Source organism: Streptopelia decaocto (genome assembly GCF_964273445.1).
Source record: "Streptopelia decaocto genome assembly, chromosome: 15".
Lineage (NCBI taxonomy): Eukaryota > Metazoa > Chordata > Aves > Columbiformes > Columbidae > Streptopelia > Streptopelia decaocto.
Genome location: NC_138670.1, coordinates 2,719,025 through 2,744,283, shown reverse-complemented (window position 1 = coordinate 2,744,283; position 25,259 = coordinate 2,719,025).

The window sequence follows — 25,259 nt, the reverse complement described above, 5'->3', positions numbered from 1 at the left end:
TGAGAGGGGTTGTTTCCTATGCTGAACATTGGGCTGCCGTCACTTAGAGAAAGCCAAGCGTATACTCTTGAAGCAGTCAGATAGGAAGGGAAGGTAGCAGTTCTGAAAGAGGTAATATCTTTCTGATGGCCAAGTATTAAGAGCAGACAAGTGGTATTTCCCTCAGATAATTTGCATCTAGCACCTAAAATTCATAATATATCAGCAGAGTCAGTGCCTGTAGTGAAGTTACTGGAGGTCTTTGTTTAAAAACCGCTTATTGTTTAATATATCCTTCAGGGTAAAGCGATGTGCCAGGAATTCATAAGCCGTATTGCTGCTGCTCTCTCTTTTCAAGTGGCCTCCTTTCAAGACTGGCTGCGGCACCAGAGGCACAGGGGAAGAGGAATACATCGCAGAATCCCTGTGGAATATGGGTTTACAGAACAAGCAGATGAGGAGGGGCGTGCTCGCTCCCAGCTCCGGGAGGCCTGATATCAAGAGAATAGGGCTTTTTCATTAAAATAAAATAAAGCAGTGAATTATTATGACCCCAGCAGATAGTGGAGTTATTCACTGGAGGAAGACTAGACAGCAGAATAAAAACGTTGACTTAATGATTGGCAGAGTGAAAGGGAAAGCACAAAAGAGCAAGAGAAGCCAAAACGTGAGCAAAACAACTGACCTGCATCTGCACTGCCCTGACTTTGGCAGCTCCTGTCCTTGCTGAGTTCTTAAGGGGTAAGCAAGCGATGGCACGGGGAAGATCACAGCATGAACACGTACTCAAATGAACAACCCAATGAATATCAAACAAATTTCAGAGCACAGCTGCAAAAATAAACAAAAGCGGAGAAGGGAGAGGCTATGGTCTGGCTAATGCACTAGAATTCAAGACACTGGGGTCCAGTTCTGTGTTTGCTCTGGATTTTTCTTGTGATAATAAGAAACCAAAATCCTTGAGATGCGGTAAAAGGGGAGAGTTCCCCTATTTCTGGTGGCAGTAAGGAATAAATCGCCACTCAGCTGGAAGGACTTAAGACCTTCTAAAACTGTAGGCTCTATATGGACACTTCCCAATGGCAGTTCAGCAAATGTCCAAGAATGGCAATAAACAACTTGGTTACACAGAAGCAAACTGAGGCACAAAGCTGTAAAGAAACTTATCCCAAGTCATACAGAGTCACATCCAAAGTCATGAACAGATCCAAAAATACAAATATGATATTCCTAGATAAAATAAGACTGTTTAAAAAAAAAAAAAAATGAATGGCAAACATAGCAATTACTTATTTTATAGCAGAGACCCGTATTGTATAGTCCCCTGTCAAACCAAACCAACAAACAAACCATTCCAGACATCTGGTATTTAGACTGAAAAGGAAACTTTGAAGAGAATAGATGGCAAAACCAGCTTCCAGCAAAGCAGGATGGTGTAACTCCCTCTATAGAAATTGCATGTCATCTTGCAACAATCAGGAAAATAAGAGCTGTCTCTTGTGTGTGTGTCTGCCTTTGTGAGCCTGTCACTCATCCACCTCTTGATATATGTGTTCAAAAACCTTGCACTCCCCACACATTTCCACCTCCAACAGTAAGAAAACACCTTGGTTTTGGTCAGCTATAATTTTCTCCTCAAAACACACCTTTATAATGTCTAGTGAGAGATGGTGCTGCACCAGCCCAGCGATGTTGTCAAACTTACAACTTCAGCAACTGAGTGAGTGAGCGGTGAGAACCAGCATTGTCACCGTCTGACATTTCTTAAACATCATATAATATTTTATTTCAAAAGCTTCTGAAGTATTTCATCCACCAAAACGGAACCACACTTCTGAAATACAGTTACCTTCAAAACAGAAGCTGCTAGTGGAAACAGAAGAAATGCTATGAAAATCTGATCAAATGAAAAACATGTGTGGTTTCAAAAGTATTTCATCTAGGCCACACAACTCTTTCCATACAAAATATTGATAGTTTGTCAAAAATATTTTAGCAGTAAACCCTACTGACACAAACAAAACATAACACATTTTTAAAGTTACAAATAGCAAGAAAGTGAGGTACATCTGCATGAAAAGAGCATGGGACCTTAAAGAAGAAAGCCCTAAACTCTCATTGCGGCATTCACATTGACTTTTTACACGGCCACGAGCACATTGTGACACCGACCAGCCCGTACACCCACCCCACGGATCCTGCGTCTTCGGGGAGACTTTGATGCCTTTACTGAGTCTAAGCAATATTTTACTGAACTATCCTGATCCAAAACTTAAGGTGGAAAGACTCACCCTGATTTCAAGACCCTGTGTGTTGAACCTTATGTTGGACTGATTTTTTGAAGATATAAAGCTCTATGTAAACCCTAAATAGGGCTATTAATTACTGTGTTTTCATTTTAAAAAACATCCTACTGGCAGAAAAATTTAGAGACAAATAGCTGCAGTTCCAAACAAATGAAAAGCAGATGCGGACCACAACGCTGAAGTACAAGAAAAATCTAGATAAACTAATCTACAGAACTTGCAGATAGTTGAATGCATGAATTACGCTGTAAGGTTAATTGAACAGGTAAGCTGCCTTCCATGGGAAACAGATTAAGCAATAAATTTAAGCATCATCAATCTAAAATTATGCACTTAAAATTGCTGCTTCTTTTGTTTCTGCATTTCACTGTGCTGGATCATTAGTTTTTATTAAATATGACAATGCTGTTGAGTATGCTGCTAACTAGCTTTTACCAGAGAAACAAATAGAGACGAAAGACCATAAACTTATCCTGCTGAATGTGATCTGGCCAGGATTACAATTACATGTCCTGATGGTCTGACTTGAATTTATATGCTATGTAGCTAGAGAAAAGGGAGAAAGAAATCACATCCAAGCAACCTCAGAAAAATTTGAAACAATTATCTGGATACAGCAAGAAAGCAACTAAAAAAGCAAGTATAGGAAACCCCTTGATTTGGGAGAGAAGGAGAGATGAGCAAAAGGACGTTTTTGTTATTGCGCTGTATTTTTGTTATCATAAGGATAGGTTCAGTTTTAATTAGAAAGCCTGATTTCAAAAAGTGTTTATGCCATCAACGAATAGCTCTTTCATTTTGCTGGTGCTCAGAACTTTAACAGGTGGTTAACTAACTCATTATTTCATGCAGGCTTTTTACCTGCCTTTGTTTCTGAAGGCAGAAAAAAATTCTTTATTGTTACATGTTTTTTGGTAACACAGCAGCTGCTGTTTATGCTAATTCTTGCTTACTTGCAAATAGACCTGTGTTTATTTTGTGCCATGCCAGCTGTCAACAAAGACATTTGAAGAATAATTTCCACACTCAAAAGAAAGGCTCTGCTCTCGCTTCCTATTGCTCATTTATTTCTGCTGCGTTTCAGACCCAACGTGTGTTCAACTGGAAAAGCGTCTAATGGTAAGTTATTAGAAGAGATGAGCTGAACCTGAAACGCCCATGGATATCCAACAATTACCCTGAACGTACGCACAGACCACTCAGAACTCCCACTGTCTCTATCGCCGTTCTGAACTTGTTCTCCAAAACACAGTGCTCTCCAAAACCTAAGGAAACCATTAAATGCGAATGTCCAATGGCTGCAAGAAAACCATCTTGCAGGCTTTAGAGCTCACCTGTATTTGGGATGAGTCGCTCTATACAGCCTTCTAATAAAAACCTCGCGAGCGCAGCCTCAGCAGAGCGCGTGCGCTGCATGGGACGCGGCTCAGAGCAGCGCAGGAGGGGCAGCGCACTGGAGACCTTGCCCTCATTTTATCACCAACAAACTGCTCCTAGAAACAACTTCATTCATCGATCTCCTCTATTTTCTTAATAAATTCATCTTGGCGGAACTGAGACTGAAAGTCTGAATTGTGACTTCTTCCAGCTCCTAAATCCGAGACCTTTCAACAACTCGATTTTCCCTGGGCCAATGCTGCAGCTCTATTTTTCCAAAGCATCTGGAATCGCTTCTATTTTCTCCTGAGATCTGAGGCTGATAGCACCTTATTCCTCAAGACAGTGCATTACTACCTATCAGCATTTAGTACACTTAGTATTAAGATCAGCAGATCATACGAGAGAATTGCTTCCTTAATTTTCTGTAATGACTTCGTAAGCACACGTTTCAACAGCTTTCACCCTTAAGTAGCAAGTCTTCCCATGATGTGGGTAAATATGTTCTCCTCTGATTGAGATTCCACCTGTGGAGTATATACCAGTTCCAAGCGGTAACTGTTGTGCTATTTTATACACCATCCATGCCCAAATATCTGTGTGCCTTCTACAGGCTTACTGACGCATCCTCACAACACTTCTGTCTGGCACAGTGAGATTAAATAAACTATTTTAGGTCAGACTGAAAGTCTGTGGCAAACCAGGAACTCAGCTGAGGACATTTAACTCCAAGTTGGTTACAATAATCACCAAACCATCTTAAACTGTTTTATTATGGACCATAGCAGGCTAGAAAACTTCTGGGGACCACAGCTATCTCATTGTATTGGAATAGATTCATAGCAACTATTTAAAGCCCAATGGCATGAGAGTGCGTTGTCACCACCACATCTCACATTCAGGAATAGCTGCCTGAAATCAGCGTGCACTTGTTGCCAAGTCTTTGCTGGCCACAGATCCTCACATTTATAAATCTAAGCAGGCAGAGGAACATGCCAGTACAAGTTGGTGATTTCTTCTTTTTTTCTGCTACAATTACTTCCCAGCCAGCAGACATGAAGAGCATCACTGAATCTATTCTCACTCAGCACACTCCATATGTTCCCGAGGACTCAATCTAAGATGATAGCAACAGAAATACAGAGTTACACTACTGTGATATATTTCATCCTTTGTTGGCTGTCTGAAAGTCACTTATCCAGGTTCAATTAGAAGAAATGTTCCCCTACAAGACAAGTAATCCAGTTACAAGTAGTTAATTAACAACAGTTTGATTAATCCTTTACTTTTCTGTGTATTCAGAAAGGTAGCAGAGATTTTTCTGTGCTTCCTCTTAAAAATAAACCATGTTTATAGTAACATTTTACGTGTACATACAGATCTCTGCCTGAAGAAAGTGCAGTATAAACATTATATAACATCTCTACAGAAATCAAAAGCATAATATTTGTGTATATTACAGTGTTAATCAAAGGAACTGGTCCCAACTAGGTTCTTCTCCTGAAAGCTGCTACTAGCTAAAACATTTATACGAGGCATGTTTTGCTCAGTGAAACAGAGGTTGCTAAAGGGGAAAGGATCTATGGCCGTTCCAAGTCTTTCAACTGCACCCAGGGATGTGCTGGACAAAAAGACAGGGACACATCTTTCTAACAATGGCTTGGTATGCTGGGTGCCTCTTGAACTGGTTAAGTAAAAATGAAAGAGAAAAAAGCAGATACAAAAAGCAGATATGAATAGGGGATGTGTCACACTGGAAATAATGCTGGCACAAAGAAATTCGTGCCCAAGCTCTCTTCCATCTTTCAGTCTGTCAGGGCTTATCATCAAAGCTGAGTCCTGGTAGGGAGCAGTGCAGGTGAATCCGCACAAAGTGAACTACCAGCATGGGAAGAAGGCACAAGATATGGTCCCAGCTGGACAGACTGGTGTTAAATCCACATTTCAGAGCTCTGATGTGCCTTGAACTGAATGGCTTTCATGAGGCAGGAGACTCCACAGGCTGGTGCTTCTTCAGGTCCTGCAGTTACGAGCCCATCTCACTGCTTCCAGGTTAGATATTTTTGCTAAAAGTTATCCATCTGTTAAAAATTGGTCTAATGGTTGAGTAATATTCAAATTCCTCAGCACAAGTTGTTTACATAGAGTCGGCACAGACCAGATGAATCCAGATGGGCACACTTTAGGCAGGCAGATAACTGTGGAGCCGTTCCCGTAGATGTGGTACCCTGAGAAAAATGTTGATTGGGCTCACAGATTCCAATCAACAGTATTGGAAATACTGAAGCCAAGCTGTACATTCCTGAATTATGTAACTGGTATTTCTTTCACCTACAGGCAAACTCAATGAAATTTTAAAGACCTATAAATCCTCCTATAAGTGCTCCGTCTAGTCACTGGTTTTGGCCAGGAATAAATGTATTGAAAAAATATAATCCATGTATCTCACAGTGGTTCAATCGCATTCTTCTGAAGAATGCAGACTTAGCCGTTGCTGAACAGGGCGTGCTGGTCTGGCACACTGTGCTCTGTCTCAACAGGGCATCCCTTAAACGACTTAAAGCTGGGTAAATCCAACAACGGGGAGAAGCAAAGCAAAAATGAGGCAAAAGAGATCCTCATTACAGAATGCTTCACATCAAAGCACAGGAGCTGATAAGAAACTGGCATACAAACACGTAGATATTTAGAAAATTTAACCTCTATTTTAAATCCGTGGAGTCACCTGGGCTGGATTTAGATACCTAAATGCTCTCAGGGCCCAATTCCCTCCTCCCAGCACACACAGCCTGCCCTGCAATGCATTGGGTTCCCTCAGACACACGTTGTGAACAGTGGGGTTGTCACATGCAGGGACAGAAATTGGGCTCCATGATCCATGTGGGTCCCTTCCAGCTCAGGACATTCTATGATTCTGCCGATACACTGGCTGTAGGATGTGCCGAGCGACGCACGCACGTATCTGAACACAGGTTCAAGTCCTGAGAATCTATCTGTTGCTTCCAATTAGTGGTTACACAATATGACAAGAAAGAGGAAACACTGTGGAGCTGTAAACTCCTTTTTGTTGTTGTTGTCTAGAGATGGGATCAGAAAAGAAGCTTCAGGCAGAACATCTGTAATGTGGACAGACAGATGTTTGCAGTTGCAGCTCTGTGCTTTATCTTTTGCAGAAATTAACATATATTCATAGAATTTCTTTCCCTCTCATGTTAAAAAAGAGGTAATCTTCTCTTAAAGCTGTTCAATCTTCTGCTTTACTGTAAATGGGGAGGTGGGTGAGATTTATTTGTTAAACATTGCCATAAATATTTAGCGGAGCAGGGCTCGTTGAGAAGAGGACATCTAAACAGATTGCTGGTGAGCTAACCCTTGGAGATCTTCCAGATTTCTCTCTCTTCCTCCCAATTTCTTTTCCTTTAGAGAGAAACTAAATAAACATTTGAAAGGAAGTGCGTGACTGGAACAAAAAACCCCCATAAATAATTCAAAAGAAAATTAATAGGATTCAAGATACCACTTTCTGATTATCAACATAGCTGCTACTTTTAATTTCATTTTTTTTACAGTAGCAACCAGCTGGTACAGTGCATAATGCTCATCACTTAGTGCCTCACATTTTTCAAACTCCTTGGAAACACATCCCCATCAAACTGCTTTGAAGTTCAATTTTAATTTAGATGCAAACTATCCCAAAAGTACTGATGGTCTAAAAAGTGCCTCTGGCAGTCCATAATTACAATGCAATAGAGCTGTCAGATTTGATTAGAACGTTGCTGCAGTGGCTCAGTCCATGCAGCACCGTTTAGCCTCACATGATCATTTAAACATTCCTTCCTGCTACTCAATACTTGCCCAGCCCAGATAGGGCTTTATTTACTTGTTGGGTTTCAATCATCCAGATCCTCTAGACCATTGGAATGATAAAGTTGTGCAGAAAAACATCCTCCAATCTCCTCATCATACAGATATTCCTGTTGCAGCATTTCATCTGCAAGACATTCACAGCATAAGGTTTAAAACAATCTACTAGTATTATGGCTTAATAAAAGAGCAATATTGTATTGCAATGCAGGGGTTTGAAGAATATCGCTGTAGCTGAAAAGAGCCATTCCGATCCAAGTAAATAACATTTGGAGGATAAGAATAATACTTTTGGGAAGAATTTCTGTGCTTCTGAATCCATCATGTATCCGCTGTGCAAGTGCATTGGGCCGGCTGCCGTGGGGCTACCCCAGACAGGTGCCTGCACCAGGCTATTTAACTTAATCTACACTTCTTGTTGCTTTCAGTACACACCATGAACAGTTAAGAAAGTAAATTCCAGAAAACACTGGCAGCTTGAACAGTCAGTCTGACTTCATATTCGAAATAAAAGCTGAAAGAACCTGTCTTGTCCCAAAGCGCCAGCTCGACACCCTTACACTCCGGCTCCAGGAAGAGCACTGGGGAGATGCACTGTCAGATCTGAGAATGATATTAAGAATATCTGAAGAATAATCTCTCCTCCAAGCAGAAACGCAACACCAAATACAAGTGAGAATGATTTCTGTCTGTGGGGTTTATTCTGGGAACTTCCGTGTGCTGTTTCTCTGCTTTAGGCCCAGGGCCAGCACGCTGCCTCCACACTCTCCCTTTGTATCCATTCTTTTCCCCTATTATTGGAATCCTGTTTCTGAAACAGACACTGCATGTAATGTCTGAAAAGAAGGAGGCTTTGAACATCTTGGGACATGCATTTCCTTCAGCTCCTTTGTCTCGGAGGTGAAGAGAATCTGGCAATGCGTGGGATTTGGCAATGTTGGCTAATGTTACCCGTCTTGGTTCTGGCTCTTCTAGATGCTTTTCAGAAGCAAAGACAAAGAAAAATCACAATTCTGAGGGTTCATTCTTCAGACAGTCCAAGTTCTGTGAATCCCACAGACCACCTAAATTCTCCCTGCACAAGCTTTTCCTCCTGCCCACTCATAAAATAAGATCTCATTATAGTCTAAAGCTCTTATTCCTACCCAGATTTGAAGGTCACAGCAGCAGCCCCGTTGATTCTAGTACCCAGAAAAATTTTAACTTTCCATCCCTTTTACTGCATGCCTCAAACACACTGACAGTCTTTTGGGTCTGCTCGGGGTCATGCTGAAAAATAAGCCTATTAATGCAGCAGGGTTTCAAAATATTTGAAGAGCTAATTCAGCAGAGTTTATATCTCTTGTGTAGACTTCACTGGAGCCAGCATTCTTCACTCTGTATTCAGTCACTCTGAATATCAGTCAGGGCACTTTACTCAGCCATAAAAGAACTGCAAGCAGAGATGAATCTCATCCTTTCTTCTTTCAGACAGCTAGGAAGCCACCAGCCTCCCATTTTAAACCTAACTACTGAAGACAGCTTAATGAGGCTCGGGGAAGATCACCTTGAATGTTAGCCAACAGCCCATTGTCACAAGAAAAGTTTCTTTCGTCAAAAACTCTATAACCCTTGAATAAATCTCTTTGATTCTGCTTACACTGGGGCTGTGCTCATTCTTGCTCCTTCAGCTGTCACAGCGGGAGGTGTGAATGTGTGTGGGATGCTTACGGTGAGAATGACAAGAGTATCGTATTAAGATCTTGGTTGTAATCATTAATTTCGGAAAAGCCGTAGCGAGTAGAGAAGAACGCAGGGTTTAGAGACAGACTCTTTCATTCATTTATAAGCCTGGAAGAGAGACAGACAACGCTGGATAAAAGGCCCTGCACACGTGCACGGACACCCAGCTCGCTTGTGAAACTTCCCGTGTTTGCTCACGGGCACCGTATGCGTGCAAAAATACGCATCTTCTCATGGTACCCCCGGGCTGAGAAAGAGCCTATTACAAGAAGAAATTAAGAGCAAATAAAAATAGCATAATTGCAAGAAAGTATATTTTCAAACATTCACCTACAAACCGACCGTTATCATTAGGCAATGAGGGTGCTTTGGCCACTGCTCAATCTGTGCAGCACAGACGTCTCAGCTCCGCTTTGAATCCTCCCATCAGGTTGTTGCACTTGCCTGCTGTCCTTTCACGTGTAGAAGCTATTTCAGGAAGGGGAAATGTTCCTTGTTGCGTGTTTACACAGCACCTACCACACTGGGACTCAAATGTAATCAGAATAAACTTTCTGGTGGTGTTATATTAACTGGCCTTGATATGAAAATCATGGCATTAAAGGAACATGCAAGTGAGGAGCCCACGTCAGAAAAAACAAGCTTTCTCTTTCTTCTTAACAAATTGTGCAAGTTTTCTTGTTTCTTTCATGGATTAAGGATGTACTTAGTGAAGAGAAAACATCTGTCCAAATGGTGAGGAAGGAGAGGGAGCCATATGCCTGAATGAACTGCTTCTTAGGACAAAGTGAAGAAAATCTAAGGGGCTGGCTTGGAATTTAGTTCTCCAGAGGGGAAAAAAAAGAAAAAAAAAAAAAATCACTACAATCTGTTCATGTATGAGAGGGGGACAGAGGAAAAGCCAGGAGGGCATAGCGACAGCAACATCTGCAGAAGCAATCCTTTAGAATAACAAGCAGCACGCACTGGTTTAGGACAAACATCTGTGCAATACTCAGGAGAAGCATCCGCAGCAGCGCAAGCAGCTCCCCGCTCCCCTTCCCCAGCCCCGCGGAGGAAGAAGGTGGGAAGGACACATGACGAACTGCAAACAGATGAGGGATGGACACCCCATTAAATGGCACAACATCTATTTCCTTCTCTGCGCTCAGTCTAAAGGTGGTGTTAATGGAGGAAACTGCAGCAGGCAAATTACCTGTCAGACACTAGAGGCTCCTAATGAAGAAAGATTCCAAAAACACGAGAAAATGCTGCCAATAGAACACCTCCAAATGCAAAATGAATGAGAATGCTTGACAGAGGTGTGTAGCTCTTCTTTTAGCATAGGAACAGAAAGCTTGGAAGAGCAGATTGAATATATTAATATATACCCCTGGTTTAATACCCCCACATAATTTAGTTACTCTACTCCTAAGGTTACAGAATATGAAATCCTCAGAGAAGTGGCGACTACAATTACTCGCTATAGGTGTATGCTGGAATGCATGGAGGATAATATGGGAATTATAGATTTATCACTGGGGCACAATTGTGGAAACCTTGTTTTAATTGTGGATTCCACATCACTCTCTGAAAGCTGAGTGTGTGTGAGTTGTCTAGGCTGCCTCCACAAGACAAATGAGACCTCTTGAAATAAACAGGATAAATCATCCCCTTGAAGTTCCCTTTTCCCTACTGAATATAGAGAGACTCCAGCTTATTTAGACCAGAAATCTATTTTTCACATGTCTAAAGTTATGTGAGATAAGCCTCACAATTTTTCTGCATTTTTTTCTGAATATCTATCACCAAACTGGGAATAACATTTCCAGATACACTTGCACTCCGAAGACATCATCCATTATTGTGTTGGAGGCAATCACATGCAATTGTACTAACAACAGCTCTGTAACAATATAAACAGATTTTTAAAAGGCAGAGGGTTTTTTAATTATTATTATTTGTGGTCCAGGCTTCAACACTAGTTTTATTTTTCCCATCTAGCAGAAATTAAAGGTCTACTGTGAACTGCAGTTCCAAAAGGAGTTCGATAGAATATCAAAGGCAATGCTACAAAGCAACTATTTGATTTGGATGGTTTTGAAAAAACAAAAGGAGACAATTCTGGTCTACGTTCTAATAGTCTCAATTCTGTGGAGTTTGACAGGAGTAGCACTGAAACACTCTTATCAGTCATGGTCCATTTCTATATCGGGCAGATGAAAACGTTTGCAGCTTCACAGATGCTGCAGATTAGAGCCGACTGCACTTCTAAATGGAAGTTTTGTGTCTGAAAACGCAGATTTGACAGAACTGAAGTACTTCACAAACAGACATCCATCTCTCAAAACCCATAGCTAAAAATCAGTCGAATAAGGTTGAAGCATTTGTTTGAAGTATGAAACAAATGTTTTAGGTACATACGATTTTTAGATTACATGCTGAATGATACCTGACTGACAAAAAACACAACTGAAATGTGTCAGAAAGATCAAAATTAAGCATTTCAGCAAAGATAATTATAAGAGGATCTCTGAGGCTTCAAAGATATTTTGGCACTTTTTATTTTGTTTTATTTTTTAACTTGGAACCAGCTCAGTGTATGAGATGACACTTGCTCAAGAAGCTCAGATCCCATTTCAGAGCTGGCTCCATTCAAGGCATCAATACGACCATAACCCTGCTGTTATCTATTAGTGTCACAGGGGTACCGGAGTGAAGACATTACACATTTCAGAGCACCGACTCCTGTGTTCAGCTAACTTGACATTCAATTGCATCGTGAGTATGAGCAAGACACAGAACAAGAAAGCCGTTTAAAGATGGTGATGATTTGAAGGCATCTAAGCTTTTGAGTAACTCAGATTTCTAGGAAATTATTTTCACTACTGCAAGTTGTTGTAGTATTATGCAAGCAGTTCTTAATGCTGCTTTTCCACATTACATCCGCCTCTTCTGAGGAGGTTTTGGCCACCAGGTGCTATTGTGATTTAAAATGTACACAGGAGAGATGGAAATGAGCAGGGTATGTTATCTCTGCACGCATTTGTGACTGACAAAATGTATTAATTACACGTGGAAATCAACGCAAAGCAGTGTAGCTTTCAACCAAGTTACAGAATAAAACGCAGGGCCTATCAAATCTGATAATCCCTTACTGAATCAAACTCATTGCCAAGGTCACCAAAAGCAAGTGGTCTGTGAAATACATCAGAGAATAGTAAAGCACGTGCACAACTGAGTTGGCGGATGTGTGCATTATATTATATATACTGGGTAGCACTTGTCATTAAATATATCCACAGCTATTATATTATTATAAATAAGATGTATTTTCTATCAGAAATTGGCAATGTTGAGGAAGTAGGGGATGCTACTGTGGGGCTCAAGGAATTAAAGCTCAGTTCTTGGTTTAGTCTCAGAATTTGTACAAATTACCCATTTTTTTTTTTCTATTTTGGCTCCATATTTGGGACTAACCCTGGATCAAGATATTTACCCTCCCCATGGAACTATTCCACTTGGAGGGTTCCTTGTGTTGAATTTCAGGAACAGAATGACATATGTCACCAAAAAGGGCTCTTGTACTAGTGCAACTGTCACCACAGAATGCCAATGATTAACACCGAATATAGATTTTGAACATAAAACTTTGGATGGTGATTGCACATTAAAGAAAATATCAGGTTGCTCAAACTAAGCATCACTTATACATTTCAGTGCAATGTGCAGCACTTAGACAAGCCCTGACGGACACTCACAGTGTCATCTGGCTGCTCGCTGCACCAGTTTTGGCTTAATATTCTCTCATCTTTGCTCTTTGGCTATTTACCGCAACTTCCTTCCTCTTTAGTTTCTTCAGGTAACAATCACCTTCCCAACTTGAACCCACCGAAATGACACAACTCCACACACCACAGAGCAAACAGGATATTTGCAGACATCGTATTGCGTGTTCATCAGTACCTGCTGTTCCTCTTCCTCCCCCTTTATTCATCCTGTCTCGTTGGATTTGTAAGGTCTTTGGGTCTGGGATTGATTTTTGTCCTCTAACAGAAGGGGGGAAATGACTTGCTGGTTGCTAGTCCTAAGTAATTTCTGCAGTAGTGTGGTATTAGGACTCATAGGTAGCTGATTATCAAGTCCATACCATACTTAAAACAATGCACAGATTTATTACTTTTAAAACAATGCACAGCTATTCCTTCGGTAATTCTGGCTGTTGCATTCTCAAGAGTTTCTTTGATTTATTAGCCCAGTGTGTTATTAAAATAATGAATTATGTTTTGGTACATTGCATCTAACATAGTATACACAGGGGCAAGTACATCTGCTAGCTATTAATCAAATATTCACTAACAAAGGTTGATTAACAGCATTTTACATATTTACAGCAAGAATGAAAAGCATAACAGAGCTCCACCAAATTTAGATGATAATAAATTATTAAAATGCATTTATCTGTGCACTGATTAGCGCGTGGGATAGACAGAACTGCAGGTAGTGTTCTGTTCACCACACAATACCATTTACTTATTGAAACAGCATTTAATACATTATTTTCAGCTTCCAGGAAAAAGGTTTTTAAAAAGCCTGGAAAAGCCTGTGTACAGCTGTGCACATTCTGAGTCAAATGTACAGCAAGTTTTCTCACATGTAATGTTCGTGTCCATCCATCTACCGGCTTCAGCTCTCAAGTCAACAGTGGTGTTGATGTGCTGTGTAGAGCCCAACCTTGATGCCAAAGCTTGTTTTGGTAGAGCTGCCCGATTTCAGGAGGTACCAGAAGCAGCGATTTGTCAAGTAAACACCAACAAATCTGCGGCCTTTTAAATTTAAGAACTTTTTTCTGTTAGGAGTTGAAATTACAAAATCATATCTTTAAATGTCATATCAGAGCCAGGAGCATTTTCTTTTTACTGAAGCTGAACTGATTTGCACAGAGCTAAACATAATTTTCTTACCTAGGCCCAGCTCCCAGCTATGACAACGGATTAATAGTCTGGGGTCCATGTACCCTGCTAAATCCTACTGAAGTCAGTAAGAAATCCAAGGGCTCCCAGGCAGCAGGATTGGTCTCCCTGCTTAATTATTGCAAATTTCTTTAACTAGGCTTCAGAGAAAAGAACTTTTTTTTTTTCCTAAATTGCCTTCTTATTGATTTTCAACAAAACAGTGTCACAGAAAGCACACATGCACTACGAATGAGAGCTTAAACATGCGGTGCACATACTGTTGAACAAGGGAGAAAAATACAGTATGTTAATAAGCCCAGCTAAAAGAATACAAGCCAGAAGTAAATAAACAGATGCAGGAATTACAGGAGTCCAGAATTTGAGTTCAGGGAGAAGAAATTAGGGTTTGCACTGGAGAAAGTTACAGTACACAGAGAAACATGACGGGAAAAATACTTGCAGCTGGTGTAAATCAATATTGACTAATTAATTTACTCCAGCTGAGAATCTGGTCCATGCGTTCCTATGTTCGTATTTAGAAAAACAACTGATTTGTTCTCTGTGGAAAAATAATTCCGTGTGAAAATATTTTTCCCCAATCGCTTATCTAAGAGCTCATTTGCAAACTGTTCTACAGAGAGTAAATCACTATCAGTCTTTTCCGTAAAACAAAGGCAGCGATAGTGTCTCGGGTTTAATCTGCTGTGAGTGGCACTGTGTGGCCAAGAAAGCAATTTAGAAATAAGAGCCTAATTAAAATGACCTTCAAAGTTTTGCAGTATGAAGAAGCACAAACTAGAGAAATTTAAACAATGAACAACATCTAAGAATATAAATATCTATAAGGAATATGCCATTTATCTCTCAGAAGCTCAACTCACTTCCCAGGGCACAGCTGGGTAGAGGCTTTTCATACGTACGACAAGTAGTTAAAACCCTGTTTTGTCCCAGGGGTTGAATTCTGTATTTACCTGGGGTATTGTGATGAATTAGATCTGGAACAGAACTCCATAGGAAAACCACGTTTCCTTAGCTTGACTCCTCACATAGCAACTCGGTTAATTGCTTTGATGACAAATCAGGGTATGTTGTAAGATGCAGGGATGGTACAGCCTGGGGAGTCTGCAGCACCTCACCAGAGAAGACCCCAATTCAAAATGGTCTGGATAGCCAGAGAAATGGACCAAGGTCAATAAGATGAAAGTCAATAGACAAGCGCAAACTACTACATTTAGTAAGAGAAATCAAATGCACAAGTACAAAATAAGGAATTACTGGCTAGGCAAAAATCCCACAGCAGAAGAGCTGTTTTACCCAGAAACTGCGTATGGATCAGCAACATGTCACAGTTGCAAAAAAAAAGGCAAATCTCATTCTGGGGTAAATTAAATGGAGTTTGATGCAAGAAAGAAGAAATGTGTCTGGAAGATTTTAAAACATGCAAAAGAAGCATCTTTTGGGAAAGCTGAGGATACATTTGATCCTTCCCCAGCATGGGCAGGCAGACCGCGGATCTCAGGAGGTGCTTTACAACCTCAATTACTAGGATCTGATGCTCAGATGAAACTTAAAAGTATGAAGGCCAGACAAAAGCAAACATATTAACAGTGTGTTGACTTGAACTCCTGTTTGCATAGATCGGTACCTGCCTTGCTGTCTAAACAATAACTTCATTTCAGTGATCTGGGAGTCAAATGAAAACTACAGATCATGTTACGTGCTGAGCTCTTCAAGTCAATGAACTTCTCGGATAATCTATATTCATTTAAAGTGCTACAAGTTATCTGTAATTTACATTAGTTTCCATGAGTAGCAGTTTATCCGAAGTTAGATTTCCAAAGATAAAATTCTGTAGAAACCCAAACTGATTTTGCGACCAAAGCCACTATATGTTGTACAGTTATTCTGAGAAGTGAAAATTATAAGGCCTCTTTCTCCCTATCCACAAGAAACTTGGAAAACATTCAAAATCTGTCAAATGTCCAAACAAAAGAGATGCTGTAATCACACTGGGGGACGTTAATTGCACCTCCTGATTGAGCTCTGTAGCTGCAATCAAAGTAATGCCAGCTCCACCAAGAGTTAAAAGTGAGAAGCTGTGCTTACCTCAGCAAGCAGGAGGGTACAAATCTACAATAACTGGAAGGAAAGGTTAATTGACTTACATTTCTTGTTAATAACTACATTTCTCTTTTTCATAATTGTGCTATTTTTCTGCTTCCAATTTCTACAAAGCTGCCAAAAATAGACGTAATTGTTTTTGATAAAGACAACTTTTAAAAGTTATTGAATTTTCTTAACTGTAAAAGAAACATCTTCCCTAGGTTTCACTTCCAATTCTAAATCATTAGAGGCCATGTAATAATCTGACCAAGCATCATTATAAAATGGAAGAAAAACTATAGGGATGCTCAATCAATAATCTGATATCAGAACCAAGTTTATTAATTAACTCTCAGAGATGTCCTCGTTCTGTTCACAACAGCAATCAGAGCGGTGGAGAGATGGGATCAGAGCCGGCTCCGTACAACCACAACCCCGCGGAGACATCGCGGTTCCTCTGGTACCTCCCTGGAAGGGCTGCAGGGACACAGAAGGGACATTGTGGTTCCTCTGGTACCTCCCTGGAAGGGCTGCAGGGACACAGAAGGGACATTGTGGTTCCTCTGGTACCTCCCTGGAAGGGCTGCAGGGACACAGAAGGGACATTGTGGTTCCTCTGGTACCTCCCTGGAAGGGCTGCAGGGACGCAGAAGGGCTCTGACACCTCTGTTTGGCTGTGGGGAGCCTTTCCCCACCATAACGACTGAAAAAAAACGCGTTTCCACATATGTGGATGTGGTAGGAGCACGAGGGGAGGAGCAGAGCGCAGCAACACCAAACCCCCTGGGTTTGCTGAGATTTGCTGCAATGTGTGTTGAAATGAGCAGCAGAGATCAGTAATTATGGGAATTGGTGCTGCCATTCAACAAATACCTCCAGCTATAGCCTCTGCAAATCTCAGGGAACTGAGGAGCTCAGCGCAGCTCCCAACTGCCATCTACATCCTCTTTTCCTCCTTCAAGTCATCAAAAGCTTCTGCACACACATGACAACATGTGCTGGTGTGCTGTAGAGTTGTAGAGGCAAGCAAGAACATCTCAGAAAGTGGGCTGCAGCTAAAGTGCTTAACACTATATTTGAAAAAATTAGAAAATAAGCAGAGATGTCATAATTGCTGCTAGTAATTCCTTCATTATCAACAGAATCCCCTAATTTCTATTACCTGCAGAGTCTTTACAAAGTGCACTCTGAAGTTAAACAGTTCTCTTTCTCAGTGGCTAGATATGATGACATTAATCAGTTTTTCCTAACATGTATTATGCCCTGTCATCTATATACTCATTTTTCCCACACCTGAAATGCTATCAGAAAAGTATGGTGTAATAAAGTTGCTGAAAACCTCTAGAGCTAGCAAGCAGACCTCCTGCTAGCAGCAAAATTAATTAAGACATTAATTCAGGAAGTCTTGACATCAGATGCCAGGGGTGTGAGCTGAAAAATCAACCACCTCAGAGCCTGGTGGAATCCAGCGATGTGCTGGAGACCTGGCGAGTATGAAACAGCAGGAGAAACCGCAAACAGCTCCCAGACGGCCACTGCTGGGCCCCTTCTTGTTTTTCTGGGAATTGTGGCATCTGTACGACAGTTCAGCCACAGCTCTGTGCATCTGTAAGCTGTGGAGCATTCACTCAAACCAGTGTTTCACCTAAAACAAATCACTTACGCAGCATATCTAGCCTGCTACTGAATTGATAAGAATGATTATTAAATGTCATTTGCTTACAACATCTTCTACTTGCAGTCTTTTTTGGAATTAATTTAATGTTCCCTGCTTATGAGTTATCCAATCTCTCCATGCTTCAAAATGTATTTTTTGCTTCAAAACAGTATACTTAATCTAAGCAAATATCCATATTCAGTCTATATTGATTGGTGCTCATTACAAGCTATCACTGAAGATGCATGAGAGTTTAGATGGGACACTAAACTCATATATTATTCTAGGATATATTTTCTGACTATTTTGTTATTAGAAATAAGCACCACACTGTGCCTGATGACAGATTATGTTTTAAATTTAAACTAAAATTAGATTACCATATCTGCTGGAAGCTTTTTTTGTAACACACATTGCTCTTCTTCTGTACTTTTAGCATAGAATTCTCTTTGTCAGCTTTATCTTCAAGATAAGAGCAAGCCTGCTTTCTGGAAATATACGGCTGTCAATGGTTGGGAGAACATTCTTAATCAAATACCTATCTAAGCTGAAGAACACATACTTGCTCTGAAAGTTTCTTGTCTAAATTGGACATACTGGTATTCCATTACGTGACATGTCATGTGTTGGAATAACTAGAAAAATGCAGGAACTGACCGCTAACCATCACATTAATCATGTAAGCAACCCTTGTGTTGGATACAAATCTCACTCTGCTACTTAATCATAGCTGGGAACACTTTTCAAACGATGTTTCAAGCTCTTGTTGACTGACATCTTCTATATCTGTTGCTGGGAATTAGTAAAATATCTGTTCTTAGCACGTCTAAGTGCTGTCAGTACCCCAGTGTGCTTTGATTGGGAATGGAGAATATTGGGAGAGAAATGCCCAAGCTGGTGAAATAGGAGGTGTTTCAGCTGCAAGGAACGTGTCCCTCCCTTGTGCACTAATGGTTTCGTCTGTCCCAAGTATATCATGGGTTTCTGAGCTCTTGCAACCCTACTACTTTGAAGTTACTCATATAATGGAAGTTATGTGACTATGTCCATTAGTTGTATAATCTGCTTGATTAAGAGTAAACACTGGTGGTGTGAAACACAAATCACATTCTTGGTTCTAAATGGTTCCAAGTTCCAATTTTATAAAGACCCCACTATTGGAAAGAACTTCTATTAGCAAGAGCTTTCTCTGATAAAAGGACTATCTTACCACTTAAAAATTTCAGGAGCAGGGAGAAATTTTACTGCTAATGAAATATATATTTGCTAATGAAATATATAATTCTCTTCTCCCACCCCAGGAGCTCGGTGCAGCTGAAGGCTACAAAGGAATCTCCCTTTAGATACTGTGTTAGCATTGCGGTTTTACTCACAAGCCAACTCACATACAGAACCATGAAAATCTTGCAAAGGAAGCCATTTGCAGTGCACTGTGGTGCCCTGGTTTTGAAAACCCTATTTGTAATGCTGCTTATTTTTGAGCACCATCTACTGGTATATGAACTACTCACCCACCCCTGTACGTAACAGCCACCCCAGAGTTATCTCGAGACACGCAAGTCCCAGAAAGGGAAATGAGAACTCCCAGTCTCAAGCCTTAATAAAACCACCCATCCTCTTTGTCAGACAGGATTTACCGTTACATTTTGTTATGTCTTGCAATAATTTTGTTTTAATGTATTCAGTTCAGCTAAGCGACTGCAGCACAGCGACTGCAGCACGGCGACTGTCAAGCTGAAGTTCCTGTCTGTGATTTGCACACAGAACTGTTGTGTATCACCCCTTCAAACCATCAACACAGCTAACTCAGATTTGTCAAGAATTGTGCATCAAATTCACCCTTAGTGTAACTCTGTGGGAATCCAATGAAGTTTGTACTAGAGAAGGATTTGGTCCACTGTCTCTTGACTCTTCGTAGATTGGGATCAAAGCCTTGCCAGGGATCCCACTGTGCCTGAAATACTCGCATTTGTTAGTGTTCAGACATCCAGCAAAATACTCCCCGGTGTTTCCTCCATTCCAGAAAGAAACAAAACATATTCAATATTAAAAGCCTAAACTGAGTACAAGCAACTGCAAGTGCAGGAAATGTGACTTGATCATCACCAGAAATTCATCAAAAACTGGCAGACCATTTATGAATGGATTACTTTGCTGATAATAGTTTCCGTTAAATTTTCCTTCTTGCACATAGCTAGACCAGAATGCTCCAAAACCACGTCATGATATTTTTTAGCTTCCTAGTGAGATATAAAAATGATTAGTATTATTTCCAACAGGGTCCTAATCATGCAGGAAATAGAGTGTAATGCTGGGCTGACAATAATTAATTTTCCAAGATCAAGCTCCATCTCTTGTGACTAACGCCGCAGCCATCACCATCGCTGTGTAGAACTGCACAGCATTGGTGAATCGCCTTTTTGATCCCTGCCACCTCCGTGAGGCTCCTCTGGTCAAACGTGAACTGCAACACCCCCCTGATGTGCAGTAACACTAAACTAAGGCCTTTAAGTTTCTTTAGAGCTGGCAAAGGTTAATTTGGTTCTTTTCCCGTAATGGCTTTCTCAAAGCCAGCAAAACACCCTGGATGGTCAGCAGAACACACTTCTGTTTCCTTACCCACATTAACAAAACCTGTACCAACACCCGTCCTCCCACTGTAACGCACGGTTCGCATTCAGAGCTTCGTGAACTGTTCCAGTAACAGTGGCACACACAGATCTGGACGGGATAGAGATTAAAATGATACCTTTTCCTGAGGAAATGCGAGTTTAACACAACTGGTACAAGGTGTCTTTCAGCCTTACTCTCAACATACACACTAGACGACATATGGTAAAAGTATAATTTCTCTTTTTCAAAAAGAGAGTTTTCCTCTTGCATTTCTTAGAAGAAAAATAAATTTTTCTTTAACCATATGTCTTCTCTGTGTATATATTGGCATTAGAACTGTAGCTCAGATCAGAAAGAGACATATGTTAAAAGCTGCTCTCTTTTCAAGAAAATAAAAATAAATAAATAGCGGTTGCTCCACCAGACACTAAAGTCAAAGTAATACCTCACATTGATTACAGTAGTAATCAAGCCCGAGCCACACTATTCCTCAGCGTGATTATTTGCTCCCTTTTCTAGACCGCAGCCCGTGGCTGACAGTGTGCTGTGTTCTGGTATTGCACATGCTATAATCCACAGGCAGCATCCGCCAGGCAACTTAAGGGGATTCGGCAGAAGTGAAGCATGACGAATTAGGAGAAACAATCAATGTAGACATCATTATAAAAGTCACATCAATGATTTAAGCAACTTAAAAACATCCATAAAAATCTACAGTGCTGTGAACTAAACAAAAATTACAGATTAAAAAAAAAAAAGAATCAGTAAACGTTGTTTTGAGTGAACGGATCATTCTGGGTGACACGACTGTAATTTCTCAGACACTCAACATGTGCTCTTTTCTTCCACAGTACATACTCACACAGTACTATACTACGGGTAGTTGCAATAACAGCTATTTGCCTGAATTAATACTTGAATGATTATTTAAAGGACCACACATCTGAATAGAGTCACTATAATTAAATAGCCACTGAAAAGAGTAACAGTCATTAATTATTTGTACCTTCCTCTCATAATGTTTGTTCAGGATAAATGACAGATCTGTGCCATCCCATCCCTCACACATCAGGCCATTCTAATAACGGTGTTGGCCAAAGTGTCTTTGATAGTTTTCCTTTTTTTCCTTTCAGAAAATGTTGATGTTTCACAGGGAAATGGTTTTTCATGAGATTTGGCTACTTAAAACCACCATTTTCAAGAAACTGCAAGTAACCAATAATCACTATTTGCTTTCCGATACAGCCTGTTCACTGCTGAATCTTTAGCTTCTTGTAAATCATTTAAGTTTTCAGAGAAGCATATTTTTCCACATTCTGCAGGCGTTTTACTATTATGCCATTTAAATAAAGAGGAAAATCAAAACCCTGTAATGTCTGGAGGGGAAAAGCAAGTGAGGAATAATTCAGAGAAAAAAAATGGGAGGAAAAGTAAAGGAGGTAATGTAAATGTTATTCTGGTTTGGTTTCAGAGCTCCTAAGTAATTTCTCCCACTTGTGATCCAAATTATGTTGCCTGTGCCATGAAAAAGCAAGTTACCATTTAGAGGCTCCTCTGGCTGTACTAATTTATACCCCTTTCATAACTGCCTTTGTCAGTTGAACAACAAAAACCAGTAACCAACTGTATCATCTATTTCTTCCTCTGTCATTTTCTACTGCCCGGTCCCAGTCCCCATCATCCGTGTTGAAAAGAAGCTTCTGACACCAGGATGTATCAAAACAACTTCAAGCGGCTGTGAAATGTGAAGGCAGAGAATGCCTTTTTCTAGCATTTTTTTATTAAAAACACTTAATATGAAACCCCCCAAAGCTTTTCTGGCAGTTGGTGAGGGCTCTCAGACCCGTCACCTGGGCATGGGAAGGAAAGTCAATGTCACTGCTCTCACAACAAGTGGGGGACACAGGGGGCTCCAAGCACCCGGTTAGTGTCGAATAAAATCTGTATTGCATAATACTGCAGTATGATAAGAGTCTAATGCCTTGCAAATAACAGAGAATGAGAGCCTGATAGTTAACTCTATTTTTTTCATTTGGATCCTAAGCTGCTTTTGTTGTTGTTGTTTTGCAGAATCATAATAAACAGACACATTTAGAAAAGTGTTCCCAGCCCACGCTGCTCAACAGTGTCTGGCAAAAATCTCTCTGAGCCCCATCTAGGCTGGAGGAAACTGTTTACCAGAACAAGAACCGCAGCGGTGAGGAATGAGAGGACGTAGAGGAATGATTCCGTTCAAGATTTTCTTAATAAGTTGGTTGCTACCTTCCTATGAGGTGACTTCATTTACTTGTCAGAAGCCTGTTTTATTGCGGTGGTTGGATTTTGAACATTGCTCTGATTCACTGCCTATATTAAAGCCAGAAACAAAGAGTTCTGCCGTGTCCTAATATAGGCTTAATAACCCTTATTTACACCAAATGGGCACTGAAAGCCTCAAATCATTCATGTTTGTATAGGGTTTCAATATCATCAAGCGAAGCACAGTAGAGAATGTAATAATCAAAGAAATTATTATTTGCTACCATTCCAGTAAAGGTTGCAATAAGAAATACACAGGAGGGTCTTCACAAAGGCTAATTTTAGGCACAGAAGACTGGTCTCTGTAAGCACTTTCTGTAATCAATAGAAAGAGACAGGCACCTTCAGAGGGCAATTCAGAGCAGGAGCTAATTTAAGTGCTCTGAATTGCACTCTTGAAATCCCCGTCTCTCAGTGTTTTATATATTGGAGCCTAGGGAGATATACCTCGAATACGGACACAGAAAGAGCAGATGAGAAGTAAATCTTCGGTGTTCTGTAAGAGTGTCGTGACACTTGTAAACTGAGGGCACGTCAATGCGCCAAAATAAGACAAAGTGCAGGAGGGCCCGATTCAGCCGTGACTTGGGCAGGAGAGTCCACCAAGCGCAGTAACAAGCAGGTGTAGGGGCAGCACAGCCCATTGGGAATGGTGTCACATCCTTCACCCAGCACAGGACAGAGCAGCGCTGGCTGGGGGCTGGGGACGCGGGCAGGGCCAGTGGGGTCCCCAGCGTGTCCCCAGCCCCTCCTGACCCCCAGTCCCACGGGACATCGTCCCGCTTGGCTTTTCTCCTCCTCGTTAGAGAACAGAGTGTCCCTTCTCTTTCATCAGAAACAGAGAGAAGCGCAGAAGTGCTGGTGATCCTCCTAGCACGAAACAAAGCTGATTTTGGAACAGACAAACAATGAAAGTAGGACACATCAGATGCATGCATTACGTGAGATGATACCTATTCATGTTTACTTTTAAACAAAAGCCTTACTGACAGCTTCGAACTAACTTTTTTTATGGTTCAGGCACAAAACAGAATAAATACCTATTGAGAAACAGTAACAAAGTTATGTGCAAACTCTATTCTTCTTTAAGAGACATCTATTATTTTTGAGTTGTGACAGTAATAGGGCTATTGCATCTTGTCTGCAAGGGCTGTGTTCTCTGAAAATCATTTTCCAGGAACATTACAGTGTATGAGTCAGCAGGTGAATTTTATCCACCATGTAAATCCATTGGAATAATGGGATTTCCAGCTTTGAAACCGTCTTACAGCCTGTCCTTCTGAGCCCGCCTCTTCCATTTACTCATGTTTGTTATTTGGGAGTGAAGGGCAGCAAATACGAGCACTGTCTCCAAAGCACCCCAGGGAAGGGGATGCGACTCAGCTGCCTCCCTCCTAGAGACACATTGCCCTGCTATGGGAAGCAAGTCATTTCATAGCAATATAACCACCCATAGGAGAGGAACTGAGGGAAAAAGAGCAACATACTGAGCAAACAAGGAGTTCTTAATACCTGGCACACGATGGCTACTTGAGCCATCTTCTTCCTACAAACTCCCCTGAAGATATTTGTTATTTACCTGGTGCTAGAAGTAGCAGCAGGAAAGAGAAACAGAAGCGGAGTTAGTTATAGCACTCTCAGAAAAAAAAAACACGAGGAGAGGGGAAGGAAAGGAAATCAATATGTGTGATTGCTCTTCTCCATCCACTGTAAACGTGTCGGTGAGGGACATGATTCATCTCTGCTGGTGAAAATTGGATTATAAGTGGTTTTGAAGCAGAAAGGGAATTTTGAAAGGAAAATATGTTCCTGCATTCATGGCTGAGCACTCTGCAGAGAGAATTTTAATTGGATATATGAGATCCTGTAAGAGAAGAGCAGTCCTAGCTAGAACCCCAAGGAGCAGAAGTCAGCAGTTGTCCTACTTCTCTGGGCCCCCTTTAGAGGCGACTTTATGGCCCTTGGGCTGTAGGAAACACACACAGCACAGTCCAGGTGGAGCTTTGCAATGCCAATGCTCCTCTTAAGGCTCCCATTCAGAAAGAGAGGAGAAAGGTATTCATAAAAATGTTCTCTATTTACCTAACTTGTTCCATTTAACAATACTAAACAGCTCTGGAAATACTTTGAAACAAAGACTAACAACAGGCCCGAGAAGTCAGAAAAAGTAGCAAGAAAAAGCCAAATGAGGAGAGTTCCTTAACTGACCACAATTATGTTAATTTTCAACATTTTTTTCTCAGGGACACCTCAATATAAATGAACCCATACTCTGCAGAAGGATGGAATTGCCAGATTTAATTACACAGCTTGACCTGCATTCTTCTTAGTTAATGGTGAGAACAGGCAAGCCAGGGTTTATTTAGGTAATTAAGCCCTAGAACAGGAAAGAAATGTCAGAAAATC